This window comes from Lepisma saccharinum, chromosome 13 (assembly GCF_977018435.1).
Source record: "Lepisma saccharinum chromosome 13, izLepSacc3.1, whole genome shotgun sequence".
Lineage (NCBI taxonomy): Eukaryota > Metazoa > Arthropoda > Insecta > Zygentoma > Lepismatidae > Lepisma > Lepisma saccharinum.
This window is the reverse complement of record NC_139241.1, coordinates 15239162-15256800: the sequence shown is the minus strand read 5'-3', so window position 1 is coordinate 15256800 and position 17639 is coordinate 15239162. Positions and strand designations below refer to the sequence as shown.

General features: G+C 36.0%; 8 non-coding genes across 8 annotated transcripts; all 8 read left to right on the top strand.

The window, feature by feature from the left end:
* Window positions 1–1752: 1752 nt before the first annotated feature.
* On the top strand, window positions 1753–1870 carry LOC145997510 (U5 spliceosomal RNA). The gene has a single exon (XR_014442914.1). It is a non-coding gene; the product is annotated as a U5 spliceosomal RNA (small nuclear RNA).
* A 1563-nt stretch (window positions 1871–3433) lies between these two features.
* LOC145997813 (U5 spliceosomal RNA) lies at window positions 3434–3551 on the top strand. Its single transcript, XR_014443203.1, has one exon. It is a non-coding gene; the product is annotated as a U5 spliceosomal RNA (small nuclear RNA).
* A 1561-nt stretch (window positions 3552–5112) lies between these two features.
* LOC145997793 (U5 spliceosomal RNA) lies at window positions 5113–5229 on the top strand. Its single transcript, XR_014443184.1, has one exon. It is a non-coding gene; the product is annotated as a U5 spliceosomal RNA (small nuclear RNA).
* A 1562-nt stretch (window positions 5230–6791) lies between these two features.
* LOC145997509 (U5 spliceosomal RNA) lies at window positions 6792–6909 on the top strand. The gene has a single exon (XR_014442913.1). It is a non-coding gene; the product is annotated as a U5 spliceosomal RNA (small nuclear RNA).
* Window positions 6910–9877: 2968 nt separating this feature from the next.
* LOC145997710 (U5 spliceosomal RNA) lies at window positions 9878–9991 on the top strand. Its single transcript, XR_014443106.1, has one exon. It is a non-coding gene; the product is annotated as a U5 spliceosomal RNA (small nuclear RNA).
* Window positions 9992–11555: 1564 nt separating this feature from the next.
* On the top strand, window positions 11556–11673 carry LOC145997508 (U5 spliceosomal RNA). Its single transcript, XR_014442912.1, has one exon. It is a non-coding gene; the product is annotated as a U5 spliceosomal RNA (small nuclear RNA).
* A 2967-nt stretch (window positions 11674–14640) lies between these two features.
* LOC145997667 (U5 spliceosomal RNA) lies at window positions 14641–14754 on the top strand. The gene has a single exon (XR_014443063.1). It is a non-coding gene; the product is annotated as a U5 spliceosomal RNA (small nuclear RNA).
* Window positions 14755–16321: 1567 nt separating this feature from the next.
* Window positions 16322–16442, top strand: LOC145997729 (U5 spliceosomal RNA). Its single transcript, XR_014443125.1, has one exon. It is a non-coding gene; the product is annotated as a U5 spliceosomal RNA (small nuclear RNA).
* The last annotated feature ends 1197 nt before the right edge of the window (window positions 16443–17639 follow it).

Sequence of the window (17639 nt, the reverse complement as noted above, 5' to 3'; positions counted from 1 at the left end):
CACCAGAGTCATAGAAGGATTAACCGGACTGTTACATGAACCACAAGATCAGGTTGAAGTCTTTGCAAATGCTCTCGAAGAACAATTCACCCCAAATGAAGATCCATCAGATGAACATACAATCGCACATGTAAACAGGGCGATACACACCTTTACCACCAGAGAAATGGAGCACATGCCAAAGCTGACGTCACCTCGAGAGGTAGAACGCCAAATCCGAAGACTGCCTAAAAACAAGGCTTCCGGGCCAGATGGTATACGACCCGAACTGCTGCGACATCCCACTCGCAAATTACTTGTATACATTACATACATATTCAATGCCATCCTACAACTAGGCTACTTTCCCACTGCATGGAAGAAGGCAAAGGTAATAACATTGCCCAAACCTGGAAAGAGTACTCTCAAACCGGAGAATTATAGGCCAATAAGTCTCCTTTCACACCTTGGAAAACTCTTCGAAAGAGTATTTCTCTCAAGACTCATGACACACGTAGAAACCTCCTCGCTCCTACCACACCACCAATTTGGTTTTAGAGCCTACCACAGTACCACCTCTCAACTGGTCCGTGTGGTAGACTACATCACAACGGCATTCAATAGAAAACAGTTCGCAATAGGGGTTTACCTCGATATAAGCAAGGCCTTTGACCGAGTCTGGCACTCTGGTCTCATATATAAACTATTACGGCAAGGTTTCCTGGATTGCTATGTCCGACTCCTCCAATCTTACCTGAGCAAACGCAGTTCTTTGTCTCCTTCTCAGGTGCAACGTCCCAAACCCGGCTCATATTAGCAGGTGTACCTCAAGGAGCAGTACTCTCTCCACTATTGTACACGCTATATACAGCAGATGTCCCAACTTCAGAGAGATGTTTCCAAGCCACATATGCTGACGACACCGCATTTTTTGCAGCCAGTCGTCGAATAGCCTTATGCTACCGCTACCTTCAACAACAACTCGATGAGTTCCAAGCGTGGGCTCGCAAATGGCGTCTGAAGGTGAACACCGGGAAAAGTGTATGTGTCATCCACACAAAAAGAAGAAAGTATGAACTCAGACAACTTTCATATTACGGACAAGCAGTGCCACATGAAGACAAAGTCAAATATCTAGGGGTCACCCTAGATCGAGGACTCACGTTTGCCTCTCACATCCAAGATGTGGCCAACAGAGGACTACGAAAAGTATTTGCACTTTTCGTTATGTTCACATGTCCGGAACTCACACTACAGACGAGGCTACATCTACTCCAGATGTACATCATTCCAACTTTGACCTACGCGGGCCCAGCCTGGCAGCATGCCGCCTATTCACATCTTAAACGATTGGAACGGGTGCAAAGCAAAGCAGCTCGGATAATCTCAGGCCACGACATCTATACACGCAGCACCCAAGTTTTGGAGGATCTGGAATTAACTCCAGTGATCCAGCAGCTTCGAGACGCTCACCAAAAATTCTGGCAAACCCTGCCGAGACATACAAATCCGGAAATAGAACATATGGGAACAGCAAATCCCTTCAGACACACATATCCAATGCCACGGCCATGAAACATAATTTCCATATGAAGCATTCCTTGTGTTGCGACAGTTGCACACACAAGATCCACGTATAGCCACAGGCACTTTTCATTAATCCCACACACACTTCACTTATACACTTTTCATAGAGTCAAGGGCCAAAACAGCTCGACACTCAACTTCAAAACGTCAGATTTATGCCATGCCATGCCATGCCATGCCTGGAAACAACTCTGGTTTCCCTTCATACGCAAAAATCTTTCGCCTTTTACTAAAGATTTCCGTGGAGGGGAACAACAAACGAGTCTAATATTATTTTTTATAAAGGCTTGGTACAAACTGAGCCCGATTAGCAAACACAACGAAAACTGTAGGTGGAAATGTGTGCTCCTGCTCAGCTTGATAATCTCTCACCTTCTGAAATTTGCAGGCAGGAGGATCTGTATGGGCGCTTGCTGCTAAATTTCCAAATGCTCTTGTCATTTCACAAACGAAGCCGAACATGGAAATGACTTCACAGGGAGGATTGTATGGAAACAGAGTTAGCATGATCAAAACAAAGTGTTTTAAACAATATGTTTTCTCCGTTTAAAACATATTTCTTTGTTTATTTCAAATGTTTAAACAAAGCGTTTGAAACATGTTTCTTTTCAGATTTGTTAAAAACAAATTTTGATACTTGACGTTTGATAGTTTGTGATTATTTGTGTGTTTTGTAACTACGCGTGTTCTTTAAATGTGTATCATTCTCTTTATTGTGCATTAGAATCTGCTCAGTGGTTCAAAATGTACATCAAATAACACACATATGGTGATGAATACCGTGGGACACGTTTAAAATTCATGGCTATGATTTATGCAGATGTTTAAGATTTAGATCCATTCACGATGATAATTAATCAGAAGCTACCACTTGGACTCAGTGGGGCCTGGAAACTGTGGATTAGTTGGAGCTTCTCGAACAGCGTACAGGCGAGATTTAAGACTAACATAAATGTGTATTTTAAGAAGTTAGTCAAGCGTTTGCTTGTAATATGAACACAATCAATCCTTGGATGTTCTACAGATACATTATTTTTCATTATTCTTAAAAAAATGTCATCTTGGCATTTTGTTTAAAAGTTTTATTTTTTAAAAAAAAATATATCCTTTTCGACAAATCAACATTAAAAGCATGTTAAAACAAACAAAAGAACACAAATTTGCCAACCCTGTATGGAAGTAACATTGTGAAAAAGAAGTCGTTAACGTATGATAGGAAATTTTGGAACACAAAATTCCTTTTACTTATTTCTTTCTCTCTAATTTACAATTGTCGAAATGTAACTTGCTTTGATGCCGAGAATTATTACGTTAAGTAATTTCCACGGAACTATCTTGTTTTATATTCATGGCTATTTCCCAATCAATAGTAAATTTCGAGATTCCATCACTACATCTATACGTGCAAGAATCGCATGACATGAAAGTGACCCTTCACAACCGAAATAACTGCGGTAATTTTCTTTCTTGCTTCGGTTTGGTTTCTTTACGAAACATTATTAAGCATGCCTGGGGGAGAAACCCGAAAGTGTAATCGTGTTGCATATGAGAACAGGTAAACTGAAAATTCTTCGTGAAATGGAATTTGTTGATAAAGTACAAGTTCCCACTAGTTGAAATGGTGGCCGAGAGATGGCAGAATTTGCTGTCGGTTTATCATTTGTGTACGTTGCTCCGTGCACATGACACAAATTAGAAATCGGCACGGATTTATATCCTTATTCTCTCGTTTTAAGAAACGAAAATCACACAAAAAGAGGTTTTATGTTTCAACAAGTAAAACAGCAATTTCCTACGGAACCTACACGTTCCCATGAGCAGTGAATAGAACTGCAACATAGGCTAGGAAAAATTGGTGGCCTGGAAACAACTCTGGTTTCCCTTCATATGCAAAAATCTTTCGCCTTTTACTAAAGATTTCCGTGGAGGGGAACAACAAGATAGTCTAATATTATTTTTTATAAAGGCTTGGTACAAACTGAGCCCGATTAGCAAACACAACGAAAACTGTAGGTGGAAATGTGTGCTCTTGCTCAGCTTGATAATCTCTCACCTTCTGAAATTTGCAGGCAGGAGGATCTGTATGGGCGCTTGCTGCTAAATTTCCAAATGCTCTTGTCATTTCACAACGAAGCCGAACATGGAAATGACTTCACAGGGAGGATTGTATGGAAACAGAGTTAGCATGATCAAAACAAAGTGTTTTAAACAATATGTTTTCTCCGTTTAAACATATTTCTTTGTTTATTTCAAATGTTTAAACAAAGCGTTTGAAACATGTTTCTTTTCAGATTTGTTTAAAACACATTCTGATACTTGATGTTTGATAGTTTGTGATTATTTGTGTGTTTTGTAACTACGCGTGTTCTTTAAATGTGTATCATTCTCTTTATTGTGCATTAGAATCTGCTCAGTGGTTCAAAATGTACATCAAATAACACACATATGGTGATGAATACCGTGGGCCACGTTTAGAATTCATGGCTATGATTTATGCAGATGTTTAAGATTTAGATCCATTCACGATGATAATTAATCAGAAGCTACCACTTGGACTCAGTGAGGCCTGGAAACTGTGGATTAGTTGGAGCTTCTCGAACAGCGTACAGGCGAGATTTAAGACTAACATAAATGTGTATTTTAAGAAGTTAGTCAAGCGTTTGCTTGTAATATGAACACAATCAATCCTTGGATGTTCTACAGATACATTATTTTTCATTATTCTTAAAAAAATGTCATCTTGGCATTTTGTTTAAAAGTTTTATTTTTTAAAAAAAAATATATCCTTTTTGACAAATCAACATTAAAAGCATGTTAAAACAAACAAAAGAACACATTTTTGCCAACCCTGTATGGAAGTAACATTGTGAAAAAGAAGTCGTTAACGTATGATAGGAAATTTTGGAACACAAAATTCCTTTTACTTATTTCTTTCTCTCTAATTTACAATTGTCGAAATGTAACTTGCTTTGATGCCGAGAATTATTACGTTAAGTAATTTCCACGGAACTATCTTGTTTTATATTCATGGCTATTTCCCAATCAATAGTAAATTTCGAGATTCCATCACTACATCTATACGTGCAAGAATCGCATGACATGAAAGTGACCCTTCACAACCGAAATAACTGCGGTAATTTTCTTTCTTGCTTCGGTTTGGTTTCTTTACGAAACTTTATTAAGCATGCCTGTGGGAGAAACCCGAAAGTGTAATCGTGTTGCATATGAGAACAGGTAAACTGAAAATTCTTCGTGAAATGGAATTTGTTGCCAAAGTACAAGTTCCCACTAGTTGAAATGGTGGCCGAGAGATGGCAGAATTTGCTGTCGGTTAATCATTTGTGTACGTTGGTCCGTGCACATGACGCAAATTAGAAATCGGCACGGATTTATATCCTTATTCTCTCGTTTTAAGAAACGAAAATCACACAAAACGAGGTTTTATGTTTCAGCAAGTAAAACAGCAATTTCCTACGGAACCTACACGTTCCCATGAGCAGTGAATAGAACTGCAACATAGGCTAGGAAAAATTGGTGGCCTGGAAACAACTCTGGTTTCCCTTCATATGCAAAAATCTTTCGCCTTTTACTAAAGATTTCCGTGGAGGGGAACAACAAGCGAGTCTAATATTATTTTTTACAAAGGCTTGGTACAAACTGAGGCCGATTAGCAAACACAACGAAAACTGTAGGTGGAAATGTGTGCTCTTGCTCAGCTTGATAATCTCTCACCTTCTGAAATTTGCAGGCAGGAGGATCTGTATGGGCGCTTGCTGCTAAATTTCCAAATGCTCTTGTCATTTCACAACGAAGCCGAACATGGAAATGACTTCACAGGGAGGATTGTATGGAAACAGAGTTAGCATGATCAAAACAAAGTGTTTTAAACAATATGTTTTCTCCGTTTAAAACATATTTCTTTGTTTATTTCAAATGTATAAACAAAGCGTTTGAAACATGTTTCTTTTCAGATTTGTTTAAAACACATTCTGATACTTGATGTTTGATAGTTTGTGATTATTTGTGTGTTTTGTAACTACGCGTTTTCTTTAAATGTGTATCATTCTCCTTATTGTGCATTAGAATCTGCTCAGTGGTTCAAAATGTACATCAAATAACACACATATGGTGATGAATACCGTGGGTCACGTTTAAAATTCATGGCTATGATTTATGCAGATGTTTAAGATTTAGATCCATTCACGATGATAATTAATCAGACGCTACCACTTGGACTCAGTGAGGCCTGGAAACTGTGGATTACTTCGAGCTTCTCGAACAGCGTACAGGAGAGATTTAAGACTAACATAAATGTGTATTTTAAGAAGTTAGTCAAGCGTTTGCTTGTAATATGAACACAATCAATCCTTGGATGTTCTACAGATACATTATTTTTCATTATTCTTAAAAAATTGTCTTCTTGGCATTTTGTTTAAAAGTTTTATTTTTTTAAAAAAATATATCCTTTTCGACAAATCAACATTAAAAGCATGTTAAAACAAACAAAAGAACACAAATTTGCCAACCCTGTATGGAAGTAACATTGTGAAAAAGAAGTCGTTAGCGTACGATAGGAAATTTTGGAACACAAAATTCCTTTTACTTATTTCTTTCTCTCTAATTTACAATTGTCGAAATGTAACTTGCTTTGATGCCGAGAATTATTACGTTAAGTAATTTCCACGGAACTATCTTGTTTTATATTCATGGCTATTGCCCAATCTATAGTAAATTTCGAGATCCCATCACTACATATATACGTGCAAGAATCGCATGACATGAAAGTGACCCGTCACAACCGAAATAACTGCGGTAATTTTCTTTCTTGCTTCGGTTTGGTTTCTTTACGAAACATTATTAAGCATGCCTGTGGGAGAAACCCGAAAGTGTAATCCTGTTGCATATGAGAACAGATAAACTGAAAAATCTTCGTGAAATGGAATTTGTTGCCAAAGTACAAGTTCCCACTAGTTGAAATGGTGGCCGAGAGATGGCAGAATTTGCTGTCGGTTTATCATTTGTGTACGTTGGTCCGTGCACATGACGCAAATTAGAAATCGGCACGGATTTATATCCTTATTCTCTCGTTTTAAGAAACGAAAATCACACAAAACGAGGTTTTATGTTTCAGCAAGTAAAACAGCAATTTCCTACGGAACCTACACGTTCCCATGAGCAGTGAATAGAACTGCAACATAGGCTAGGAAAAATTGGTGGCCTGGAAACAACTCTGGTTTCCCTTCATACGCAAAAATCTTTCGCCTTTTACTAAAGATTTCCGTGGAGGGGAACAACAAACGAGTCTAATATTATTTTTTATAAAGGCTTGGTACAAACTGAGCCCGATTAGCAAACACAACGAAAACTGTAGGTGGAAATGTGTGCTCCTGCTCAGCTTGATAATCTCTCACCTTCTGAAATTTGCAGGCAGGAGGATCTGTATGGGCGCTTGCTGCTAAATTTCCAAATGCTCTTGTCATTTCACAAACGAAGCCGAACATGGAAATGACTTCACAGGGAGGATTGTATGGAAACAGAGTTAGCATGATCAAAACAAAGTGTTTTAAACAATATGTTTTCTCCGTTTAAAACATATTTCTTTGTTTATTTCAAATGTTTAAACAAAGCGTTTGAAACATGTTTCTTTTCAGATTTGTTAAAAACAAATTTTGATACTTGACGTTTGATAGTTTGTGATTATTTGTGTGTTTTGTAACTACGCGTTTTCTTTAAATGAGTATCATTCTCTTTATTGTGCATTAGAATCTGCTCAGTGGTTCAAAATGTACATCAAATAACACACATATGGTGATGAATACCGTGGGCCACGTTTAAAATTCATGGCTATGATTTATGCAGATGTTTAAGATTTAGATCCATTCACGATGATAATTAATCAGAAGCTACCACTTGGACTCAGTGAAGCCTGGAAACTGTGGATTAGTTCGAGCTTCTCGAACAGCGTACAGGAGAGATTTAAGACTAACATAAATGTGTATTTTAAGAAGTTAGTCAAGAGTTTGCTTGTAATATGAACACAATCAATCCTTGGATGTTCTACAGATACATTATTTTTCATTATTCTTAAAAAATTGTCATCTTGGCATTTTGTTTAAAAGTTTTATTTTTTTAAAAAAAATATATCCTTTTCGACAAATCAACATTAAAAGCATGTTAAAACAAACGAAAGAACACAAATTTGCCAACCCTGTATGGAAGTAACATTGTGAAAAAGAAGTCGTTAGCGTACGATAGGAAATTTTGGAACACAAAATTCCTTTTACTTATTTCTTTCTCTCTAATTTACAATTGTCGAAATGTAACTTGCTTTGATGCCGAGAATTATTACGTTAAGTAATTTCCACGGAACTATCTTGTTTTATATTCATGGCTATTTCCCAATCTATAGTAAATTTCGAGATTCCATCACTACATATATACGTGCAAGAATCGCATGACATGAAAGTGACCCGTCACAACCGAAATAACTGCGGTAATTTTCTTTCTTGCTTCGGTTTGGTTTCTTTACGAAACATTATTAAGCATGCCTGTGGGAGAAACCCGAAAGTGTAATCCTGTTGCATATGAGAACAGATAAACTGAAAAATCTTCGTGAAATGGAATTTGTTGCCAAAGTACAAGTTCCCACTAGTTGAAATGGTGGCCGAGAGATGGCAGAATTTGCTGTCGGTTTATCATTTGTGTACGTTGGTCCGTGCACATGACGCAAATTAGAAATCGGCACGGATTTATATCCTTATTCTCTCGTTTTAAGAAACGAAAATCACACAAAACGAGGTTTTATGTTTCAGCAAGTATAACAGCAATTTCCAACGGAACCTACACGTTAGCGCTTGCTGCTAAATTTCCAAATGCTCTTGTCATTTCACAAACGAAGCCGAACATGGAAATGACTTCACAGGGAGGATTGTATGGAAACAGAGTTAGCATGATCAAAACAAAGTGTTTTAAACAATATGTTTTCTCCGTTTAAAACATATTTCTTTGTTTATTTCAAATGTTTAAACAAAGCGTTTGAAACATGTTTCTTTTCAGATTTGTTTAAAACAAATTTTGATACTTGACGTTTGATAGTTTGTGATTATTTGTGTGTTTTGTAACTACGCGTTTTCTTTAAATGAGTATCATTCTCTTTATTGTGCATTAGAATCAGCTCAGTGGTTCAAAATGTACATCAAATAACACACATATGGTGATGAATACCGTGGGCCACGTTTAAAATTCTTGGCTATGATTTATGCAGATGTTTAAAATTTAGATCCATTCACGATGATAATTAATCAGAAGCTACCACTTGGACTCAGTGAGGCCTGGAAACTGTGGATTAGTTCGAGTTTCTCGAACAGCGTACAGGAGAGTTTTAAGACTAACATAAATGTGTATTTTAAGAAGTTAGTCAAGCGTTTGCTTGTAATATGAACACAATCAATCCTTGGATGTTCTACAGATACATTATTTTTCATTATTCTTAAAAAAATGTCATCTTGGCATTTTGTTTAAAAGTTTTGTTTTTTAAAAAAAAATATATCCTTTTCGACAAATCAACATTAAAAGCATGTTAAAACAAACAAAAGAACACAAATTTGCCAACCCTGTATGGAAGTAACATTGTGAAAAACAAGTCGTTAGCGTATGATAGGAAATTTTGGAACACAAAATTCCTTTTACTTATTTCTTTCTCTCTAATTTACAATTGTCGAAATGTAACTTGCTTTGATGCCGAGAATTATTACGTTAAGTAATTTCCACGGAACTATCTTGTTTTATATTCATGGCTATTGCCCAATCTATAGTAAATTTCGAGATTCCATCACTACATCTATACGTGCAAGAATCGCATGACATGAAAGTGACCCTTCACAACCGAAATAACTGCGGTAATTTTCTTTCTTGCTTCGGTTTGGTTTCTTTACGAAACATCATTAAGCATGTATGTGGGAGAAACCCGAAAGTGTAATCCTGTTGCATATGAGAACAGATAAACTGAAAATTTTTCGTGAAATGGAATTTGTTGCCAAAGTACAAGTTCCCACTAGTTGAAATGGTGGCCGAGAGATGGCAGAATTTGCTGTCGGTTTATCATTTGTGTACGTTGGTCCGTGCACATGACGCAAATTAGAAATCGGCACGGATTTATATCCTTATTCTCTCGTTTTAAGAAACGAAAATCACACAAAACGAGGTTTTATGTTTCAACAAGTAAAACAGCAATTTCCTACGGAACCTACACGTTCCCATGAGCAGTGAATAGAACTGCAACATAGGCTAGGAAAAATTGGTGGCCTGGAAACAACTCTGGTTTCCCTTCATACGCAAAAATCTTTCGCCTTTTACTAAAGATTTCCGTGGAGGGGAACAACAAGCGAGTCTAATATTATTTTTTATAAAGGCTTGGTACAAACTGAGGCCGATTAGCAAACACAACGAAAACTGTAGGTGGAAATGTGTGCTCTTGCTCAGCTTGATAATCTCTCACCTTCTGAAATTTGCAGGCAGGAGGATCTGTATGGGCGCTTGCTGCTAAATTTCCAAATGCTCTTGTCATTTCACAACGAAGCCGAACATGGAATTGACTTCACAGGGAGGATTGTATGGAAACAGAGTTAGCATGATCAAAACAAAGTGTTTTAAACAATATGTTTTCTCCGTTTAAAACATATTTCTTTGTTTATTTCAAATGTTTAAACAAAGCGTTTGAAACATGTTTCTTTTCAGATTTGTTTAAAACACATTCTGATACTTGATGTTTGATAGTTTGTGATTATTTGTGTGTTTTGTAACTACGCGTTTTCTTTAAATGAGTATCATTCTCTTTATTGTGCATTAGAATCAGCTCAGTGGTTCAAAATGTACATCAAATAACACACATATGGTGATGAATACCGTGTGCCACGTTTAAAATTCATGGCGATGATTTATGCAGATGTTTAAGATTTAGATCCATTCACGATGATAATTAATCAGAAGCTACCACTTGGACTCAGTGAGGCCTGGAAACTGTGTATTAGTTCGAGCTTCTCGAACAGCGTACAGGAGAGATTTAAGACTAACATAAATGTGTATTTTAAGAAGTTAGTCAAGCGTTTGCTTGTAATATGAACACAATCAATCCTTGGATGTTCTACAGATACATTATTTTTCATTATTCTTAAAAAATTGTCTTCTTGGCATTTTGTTTAAAAGTTTTATTTTTTTAAAAAATATATCCTTTTCGACAAATCAACATTAAAAGCATGTTAAAACAAACAAAAGAACACAAATTTGCCAACCCTGTATGGAAGTAACATTGTGAAAAAGAAGTCGTTAGCGTACGATAGGAAATTTTGGAACACAAAATTCCTTTTACTTATTTCTTTCTCTCTAATTTACAATTGTCGAAATGTAACTTGCTTTGATGCCGAGAATTATTACGTTAAGTAATTTCCACGGAACTATCTTGTTTTATATTCATGGCTATTGCCCAATCTATAGTAAATTTCGAGATTCCATCACTACATATATACGTGCAAGAATCGCATGACATGAAAGTGACCCGTCACAACCGAAATAACTGCGGTAATTTTCTTTCTTGCTTCGGTTTGGTTTCTTTACGAAACATTATTAAGCATGCCTGTGGGAGAAACCCGAAAGTGTAATCCTGTTGCATATGAGAACAGATAAACTGAAAAATCTTCGTGAAATGGAATTTGTTGCCAAAGTACAAGTTCCCACTAGTTGAAATGGTGGCCGAGAGATGGCAGAATTTGCTGTCGGTTTATCATTTGTGTACGTTGGTCCGTGCACATGACGCAAATTAGAAATCGGCACGGATTTATATCCTTATTCTCTCGTTTTAAGAAACGAAAATCACACAAAACGAGGTTTTATGTTTCAGCAAGTAAAACAGCAATTTCCTACGGAACCTATACGTTCCCATGAGCAGTGAATAGAACTGCAACATAGGCTAGGAAAAATTGGTGGCCTGGAAACAACTCTGGTTTCCCTTCATACGCAAAAATCTTTCGCCTTTTACTAAAGATTTCCGTGGAGGGGAACAACAAACGAGTCTAATATTATTTTTTATAAAGGCTTGGTACAAACTGAGCCCGATTAGCAAACACAACGAAAACTGTAGGTGGAAATGTGTGCTCCTGCTCAGCTTGATAATCTCTCACCTTCTGAAATTTGCAGGCAGGAGGATCTGTATGGGCGCTTGCTGCTAAATTTCCAAATGCTCTTGTCATTTCACAAACGAAGCCGAACATGGAAATGACTTCACAGGGAGGATTGTATGGAAACAGAGTTAGCATGATCAAAACAAAGTGTTTTAAACAATATGTTTTCTCCGTTTAAAACATATTTCTTTGTTTATTTCAAATGTTTAAACAAAGCGTTTGAAACATGTTTCTTTTCAGATTTGTTAAAAACAAATTTTGATACTTGACGTTTGATAGTTTGTGATTATTTGTGTGTTTTGTAACTACGCGTTTTCTTTAAATGAGTATCATTCTCTTTATTGTGCATTAGAATCTGCTCAGTGGTTCAAAATGTACATCAAATAACACACATATGGTGATGAATACCGTGGGCCACGTTTAAAATTCATGGCTATGATTTATGCAGATGTTTAAGATTTAGATCCATTCACGATGATAATTAATCAGAAGCTACCACTTGGACTCAGTGAAGCCTGGAAACTGTGGATTAGTTCGAGCTTCTCGAACAGCGTACAGGAGAGATTTAAGACTAACATAAATGTGTATTTTAAGAAGTTAGTCAAGAGTTTGCTTGTAATATGAACACAATCAATCCTTGGATGTTCTACAGATACATTATTTTTCATTATTCTTAAAAAATTGTCATCTTGGCATTTTGTTTAAAAGTTTTATTTTTTTAAAAAAAATATATCCTTTTCGACAAATCAACATTAAAAGCATGTTAAAACAAACGAAAGAACACAAATTTGCCAACCCTGTATGGAAGTAACATTGTGAAAAAGAAGTCGTTAGCGTACGATAGGAAATTTTGGAACACAAAATTCCTTTTACTTATTTCTTTCTCTCTAATTTACAATTGTCGAAATGTAACTTGCTTTGATGCCGAGAATTATTACGTTAAGTAATTTCCACGGAACTATCTTGTTTTATATTCATGGCTATTTCCCAATCTATAGTAAATTTCGAGATTCCATCACTACATATATACGTGCAAGAATCGCATGACATGAAAGTGACCCGTCACAACCGAAATAACTGCGGTAATTTTCTTTCTTGCTTCGGTTTGGTTTCTTTACGAAACATTATTAAGCATGCCTGTGGGAGAAACCCGAAAGTGTAATCCTGTTGCATATGAGAACAGATAAACTGAAAAATCTTCGTGAAATGGAATTTGTTGCCAAAGTACAAGTTCCCACTAGTTGAAATGGTGGCCGAGAGATGGCAGAATTTGCTGTCGGTTTATCATTTGTGTACGTTGGTCCGTGCACATGACGCAAATTAGAAATCGGCACGGATTTATATCCTTATTCTCTCGTTTTAAGAAACGAAAATCACACAAAACGAGGTTTTATGTTTCAGCAAGTAAAACAGCAATTTCCAACGGAACCTACACGTTAGCGCTTGCTGCTAAATTTCCAAATGCTCTTGTCATTTCACAAACGAAGCCGAACATGGAAATGACTTCACAGGGAGGATTGTATGGAAACAGAGTTAGCATGATCAAAACAAAGTGTTTTAAACAATATGTTTTCTCCGTTTAAAACATATTTCTTTGTTTATTTCAAATGTTTAAACAAAGCGTTTGAAACATGTTTCTTTTCAGATTTGTTTAAAACAAATTTTGATACTTGACGTTTGATAGTTTGTGATTATTTGTGTGTTTTGTAACTACGCGTTTTCTTTAAATGAGTATCATTCTCTTTATTGTGCATTAGAATCAGCTCAGTGATTCAAAATGTACATCAAATAACACACATATGGTGATGAATACCGTGGGCCACGTTTAAAATTCTTGGCTATGATTTATGCAGATGTTTAAAATTTAGATCCATTCACGATGATAATTAATCAGAAGCTACCACTTGGACTCAGTGGGGCCTGGAAACTGTGGATTAGTTCGAGTTTCTCGAACAGCGTACAGGAGAGTTTTAAGACTAACATAAATGTGTATTTTAAGAAGTTAGTCAAGCGTTTGCTTGTAATATGAACACAATCAATCCTTGGATGTTCTACAGATACATTATTTTTCATTATTCTTAAAAAAATGTCATCTTGGCATTTTGTTTAAAAGTTTTGTTTTTTAAAAAAAAATATATCCTTTTCGACAAATCAACATTAAAAGCATGTTAAAACAAACAAAAGAACACAAATTTGCCAACCCTGTATGGAAGTAACATTGTGAAAAAGAAGTCGTTAGCGTATGATAGGAAATTTTGGAACACAAAATTCCTTTTACTTATTTCTTTCTCTCTAATTTACAATTGTCGAAATGTAACTTGCTTTGATGCCGAGAATTATTACGTTAAGTAATTTCCACGGAACTATCTTGTTTTATATTCATGGCTATTGCCCAATCTATAGTAAATTTCGAGATTCCATCACTACATCTATACGTGCAAGAATCGCATGACATGAAAGTGACCCTTCACAACCGAAATAACTGCGGTAATTTTCTTTCTTGCTTCGGTTTGGTTTCTTTACGAAACATCATTAAGCATGTATGTGGGAGAAACCCGAAAGTGTAATCCTGTTGCATATGAGAACAGATAAACTGAAAATTTTTCGTGAAATGGAATTTGTTGCCAAAGTACAAGTTCCCACTAGTTGAAATGGTGGCCGAGAGATGGCAGAATTTGCTGTCGGTTTATCATTTGTGTACGTTGGTCCGTGCACATGACGCAAATTAGAAATCGGCACGGATTTATATCCTTATTCTCTCGTTTTAAGAAACGAAAATCACACAAACGAGGTTTTATGTTTCAACAAGTAAAACAGCAATTTCCTACGGAACCTACACGTTCCCATGAGCAGTGAATAGAACTGCAACATAGGCTAGGAAAAATTGGTGGCCTGGAAACAACTCTGGTTTCCCTTCATACGCAAAAATCTTTCGCCTTTTACTAAAGATTTCCGTGGAGGGGAACAACAAACGAGTCTAATATTATTTTTTATAAAGGCTTGGTACAAACTGAGGCCGATTAGCAAACACAACGAAAACTGTAGGTGGAAATGTGTGCTCTTGCTCAGCTTGATAATCTCTCACTTTCTGAAATTTGCAGGCAGGAGGATCTGTATGGGCGCTTGCTGCTAAATTTCCAAATGCTCTTGTCATTTCACAACGAAGCCGAACATGGAAATGACTTCACAGGGAGGATTGTATGGAAACAGAGTTAGCATGATCAAAACAAAGTGTTTTAAACAATATGTTTTCTCCGTTTAAAACATATTTCTTTTTTTATTTCAAATGTTTAAACAAAGCGTTTGAAACATGTTTCTTTTCAGATTTGTTTAAAACACATTCTGATACTTGATGTTTGATAGTTTGTGATTATTTGTGTGTTTTGTAACTACGCGTTTTCTTTAAATGAGTATCATTCTCTTTATTGTGCATTAGAATCTGCTCAGTGGTTCAAAATGTACATCAAATAACACACATATGGTGATGAATACCGTGTGCCACGTTTAAAATTCATGGCTATGATTTATGCAGATGTTTAAGATTTAGATCCATTCACGATGATAATTAATCAGAAGCTACCACTTGGACTCAGTGAGGCCTGGAAACTGTGTATTAGTTCGAGCTTCTCGAACAGCGTACAGGAGAGATTTAAGACTAACATAAATGTGTATTTTAAGAAGTTAGTCAAGCGTTTGCTTGTAATATGAACACAATCAATCCTTGGACGTTCTACAGATACATTATTTTTCATTATTCTTAAAAAATTGTCATCTTGGCATTTTGTTTAAAAGTTTTATTTTTTTTAAAAAAAATATATCCTTTTCGACAAATCAACATTAAAAGCATGTTAAAACAAACAAAAGAACACAAATTTGCCAACCCTGTATGGAAGTAACATTGTGAAAAAGAAGTCGTTAGCGTACGATAGGAAATTTTGGAACACAAAATTCCTTTTACTTATTTCTTTCTCTCTAATTTACAATTGTCGAAATGTAACTTGCTTTGATGCCGAGAATTATTACGTTAAGTAATTTCCACGGAACTATCTTGTTTTATATTCATGGCTATTTCCCAATCTATAGTAAATTTCGAGATTCCATCACTACATATATACGTGCAAGAATCGCATGACATGAAAGTGACCCGTCACAACCGAAATAACTGCGGTAATTTTCTTTCTTGCTTCGGTTTGGTTTCTTTACGAAACATTATTAAGCATGCCTGTGGGAGAAACCCGAAAGTGTAATCGTGTTGCATATGAGAACAGATAAACTGAAAAATCTTCGTGAAATGGAATTTGTTGCCAAAGTACAAGTTCCCACTAGTTGAAATGGTGGCCGAGAGATGGCAGAATTTGCTGTCGGTTTATCATTTGTGTACGTTGGTCATTGCACATGACGCAAATTAGAAATCGGCACGGATTTATATCCTTATTCTCTCGTTTTAAGAAACGAAAATCACACAAAACGAGGTTTTATGTTTCAGCAAGTAAAACAGCAATTTCCTACGGAACCTACACGTTCCCATGAGCAGTGATTAGAACTGCAACATAGGCTAGGAAAAATTGGTGGCCTGGAAACAACTCTGGTTTCCCTTCATACGCAAAAATCTTTCGCCTTTTACTAAAGATTTCCGTGGAGGGGAACAACAAACGAGTCTATTTTTTTTTTTTTTTATAAAGGCTTGGTACAAACTGAGCCCGATTAGCAAACACAACGAAAACTGTAGGTGGAAATGTGTGCTCTTGCTCAGCTTGATAATCTCTCACCTTCTGAAATTTGCAGGCAGGAGGATCTGTATGGGCGCTTGCTGCTAAATTTCCAAATGCTCTTGTCATTTCACAAACGAAGCCGAACATGGAAATGACTTCACAGGGAGGATTGTATGGAAACAGAGTTAGCATGATCAAAACAAAGTGTTTTAAACAATATGTTTTCTCCGTTTAAAACATATTTCTTTGTTTATTTCAAATGTTTAAACAAAGCGTTTGAAACATGTTTCTTTTCAGATTTGTTTAAAACAAATTTTGATACTTGACGTTTGATAGTTTGTGATTATTTGTGTGTTTTGTAACTACGCCTTTTCTTTAAATGAGTATCATTCTCTTTATTGTGCATTAGAATCAGCTCAGTGGTTCAAAATGTACATCAAATAACACACATATGGTGATGAATACCGTGGGCCACGTTTAAAATTCTTGGCTATGATTTATGCAGATGTTTAAGATTTAGATCCATTCACGATGATAATTAATCAGAAGCTACCACTTGGACTCAGTGAGGCCTGGAAACTGTGTATTATTTCGAGCTTCTCGAACAGCGTACAGGAGAGATTTAAGACTAACATAAATGTGTATTTTAAGAAGTTAGTCAAGCGTTTGCTTGTAATATGAACACAATCAATCCTTGGACGTTCTACAGATACATTATTTTTCATTATTCTTAAAAAATTGTCATCTTGGCATTTTGTTTAAAAGTTTTATTTTTTTAAAAAAAATATATCCTTTTCGACAAATCAACATTAAAAGCATGTTAAAACAAACAAAAGAACACAAATTTGCCAACCCTGTATGGAAGTAACATTGTGAAAAAGAAGTCGTTAGCGTACGATAGGAAATTTTGGAACACAAAATTCCTTTTACTTATTTCTTTCTCTCTAATTTACAATTGTCGAAATGTAACTTGCTTTGATGCCGAGAATTATTACGTTAAGTAATTTCCACGGAACTATCTTGTTTTATATTCATGGCTATTTCCCAATCTATAGTAAATTTCGAGATTCCATCACTACATATATACGTGCAAGAATCGCATGACATGAAAGTGACCCGTCACAACCGAAATAACTGCGGTAATTTTCTTTCTTGCTTCGGTTTGGTTTCTTTACGAAACATTATT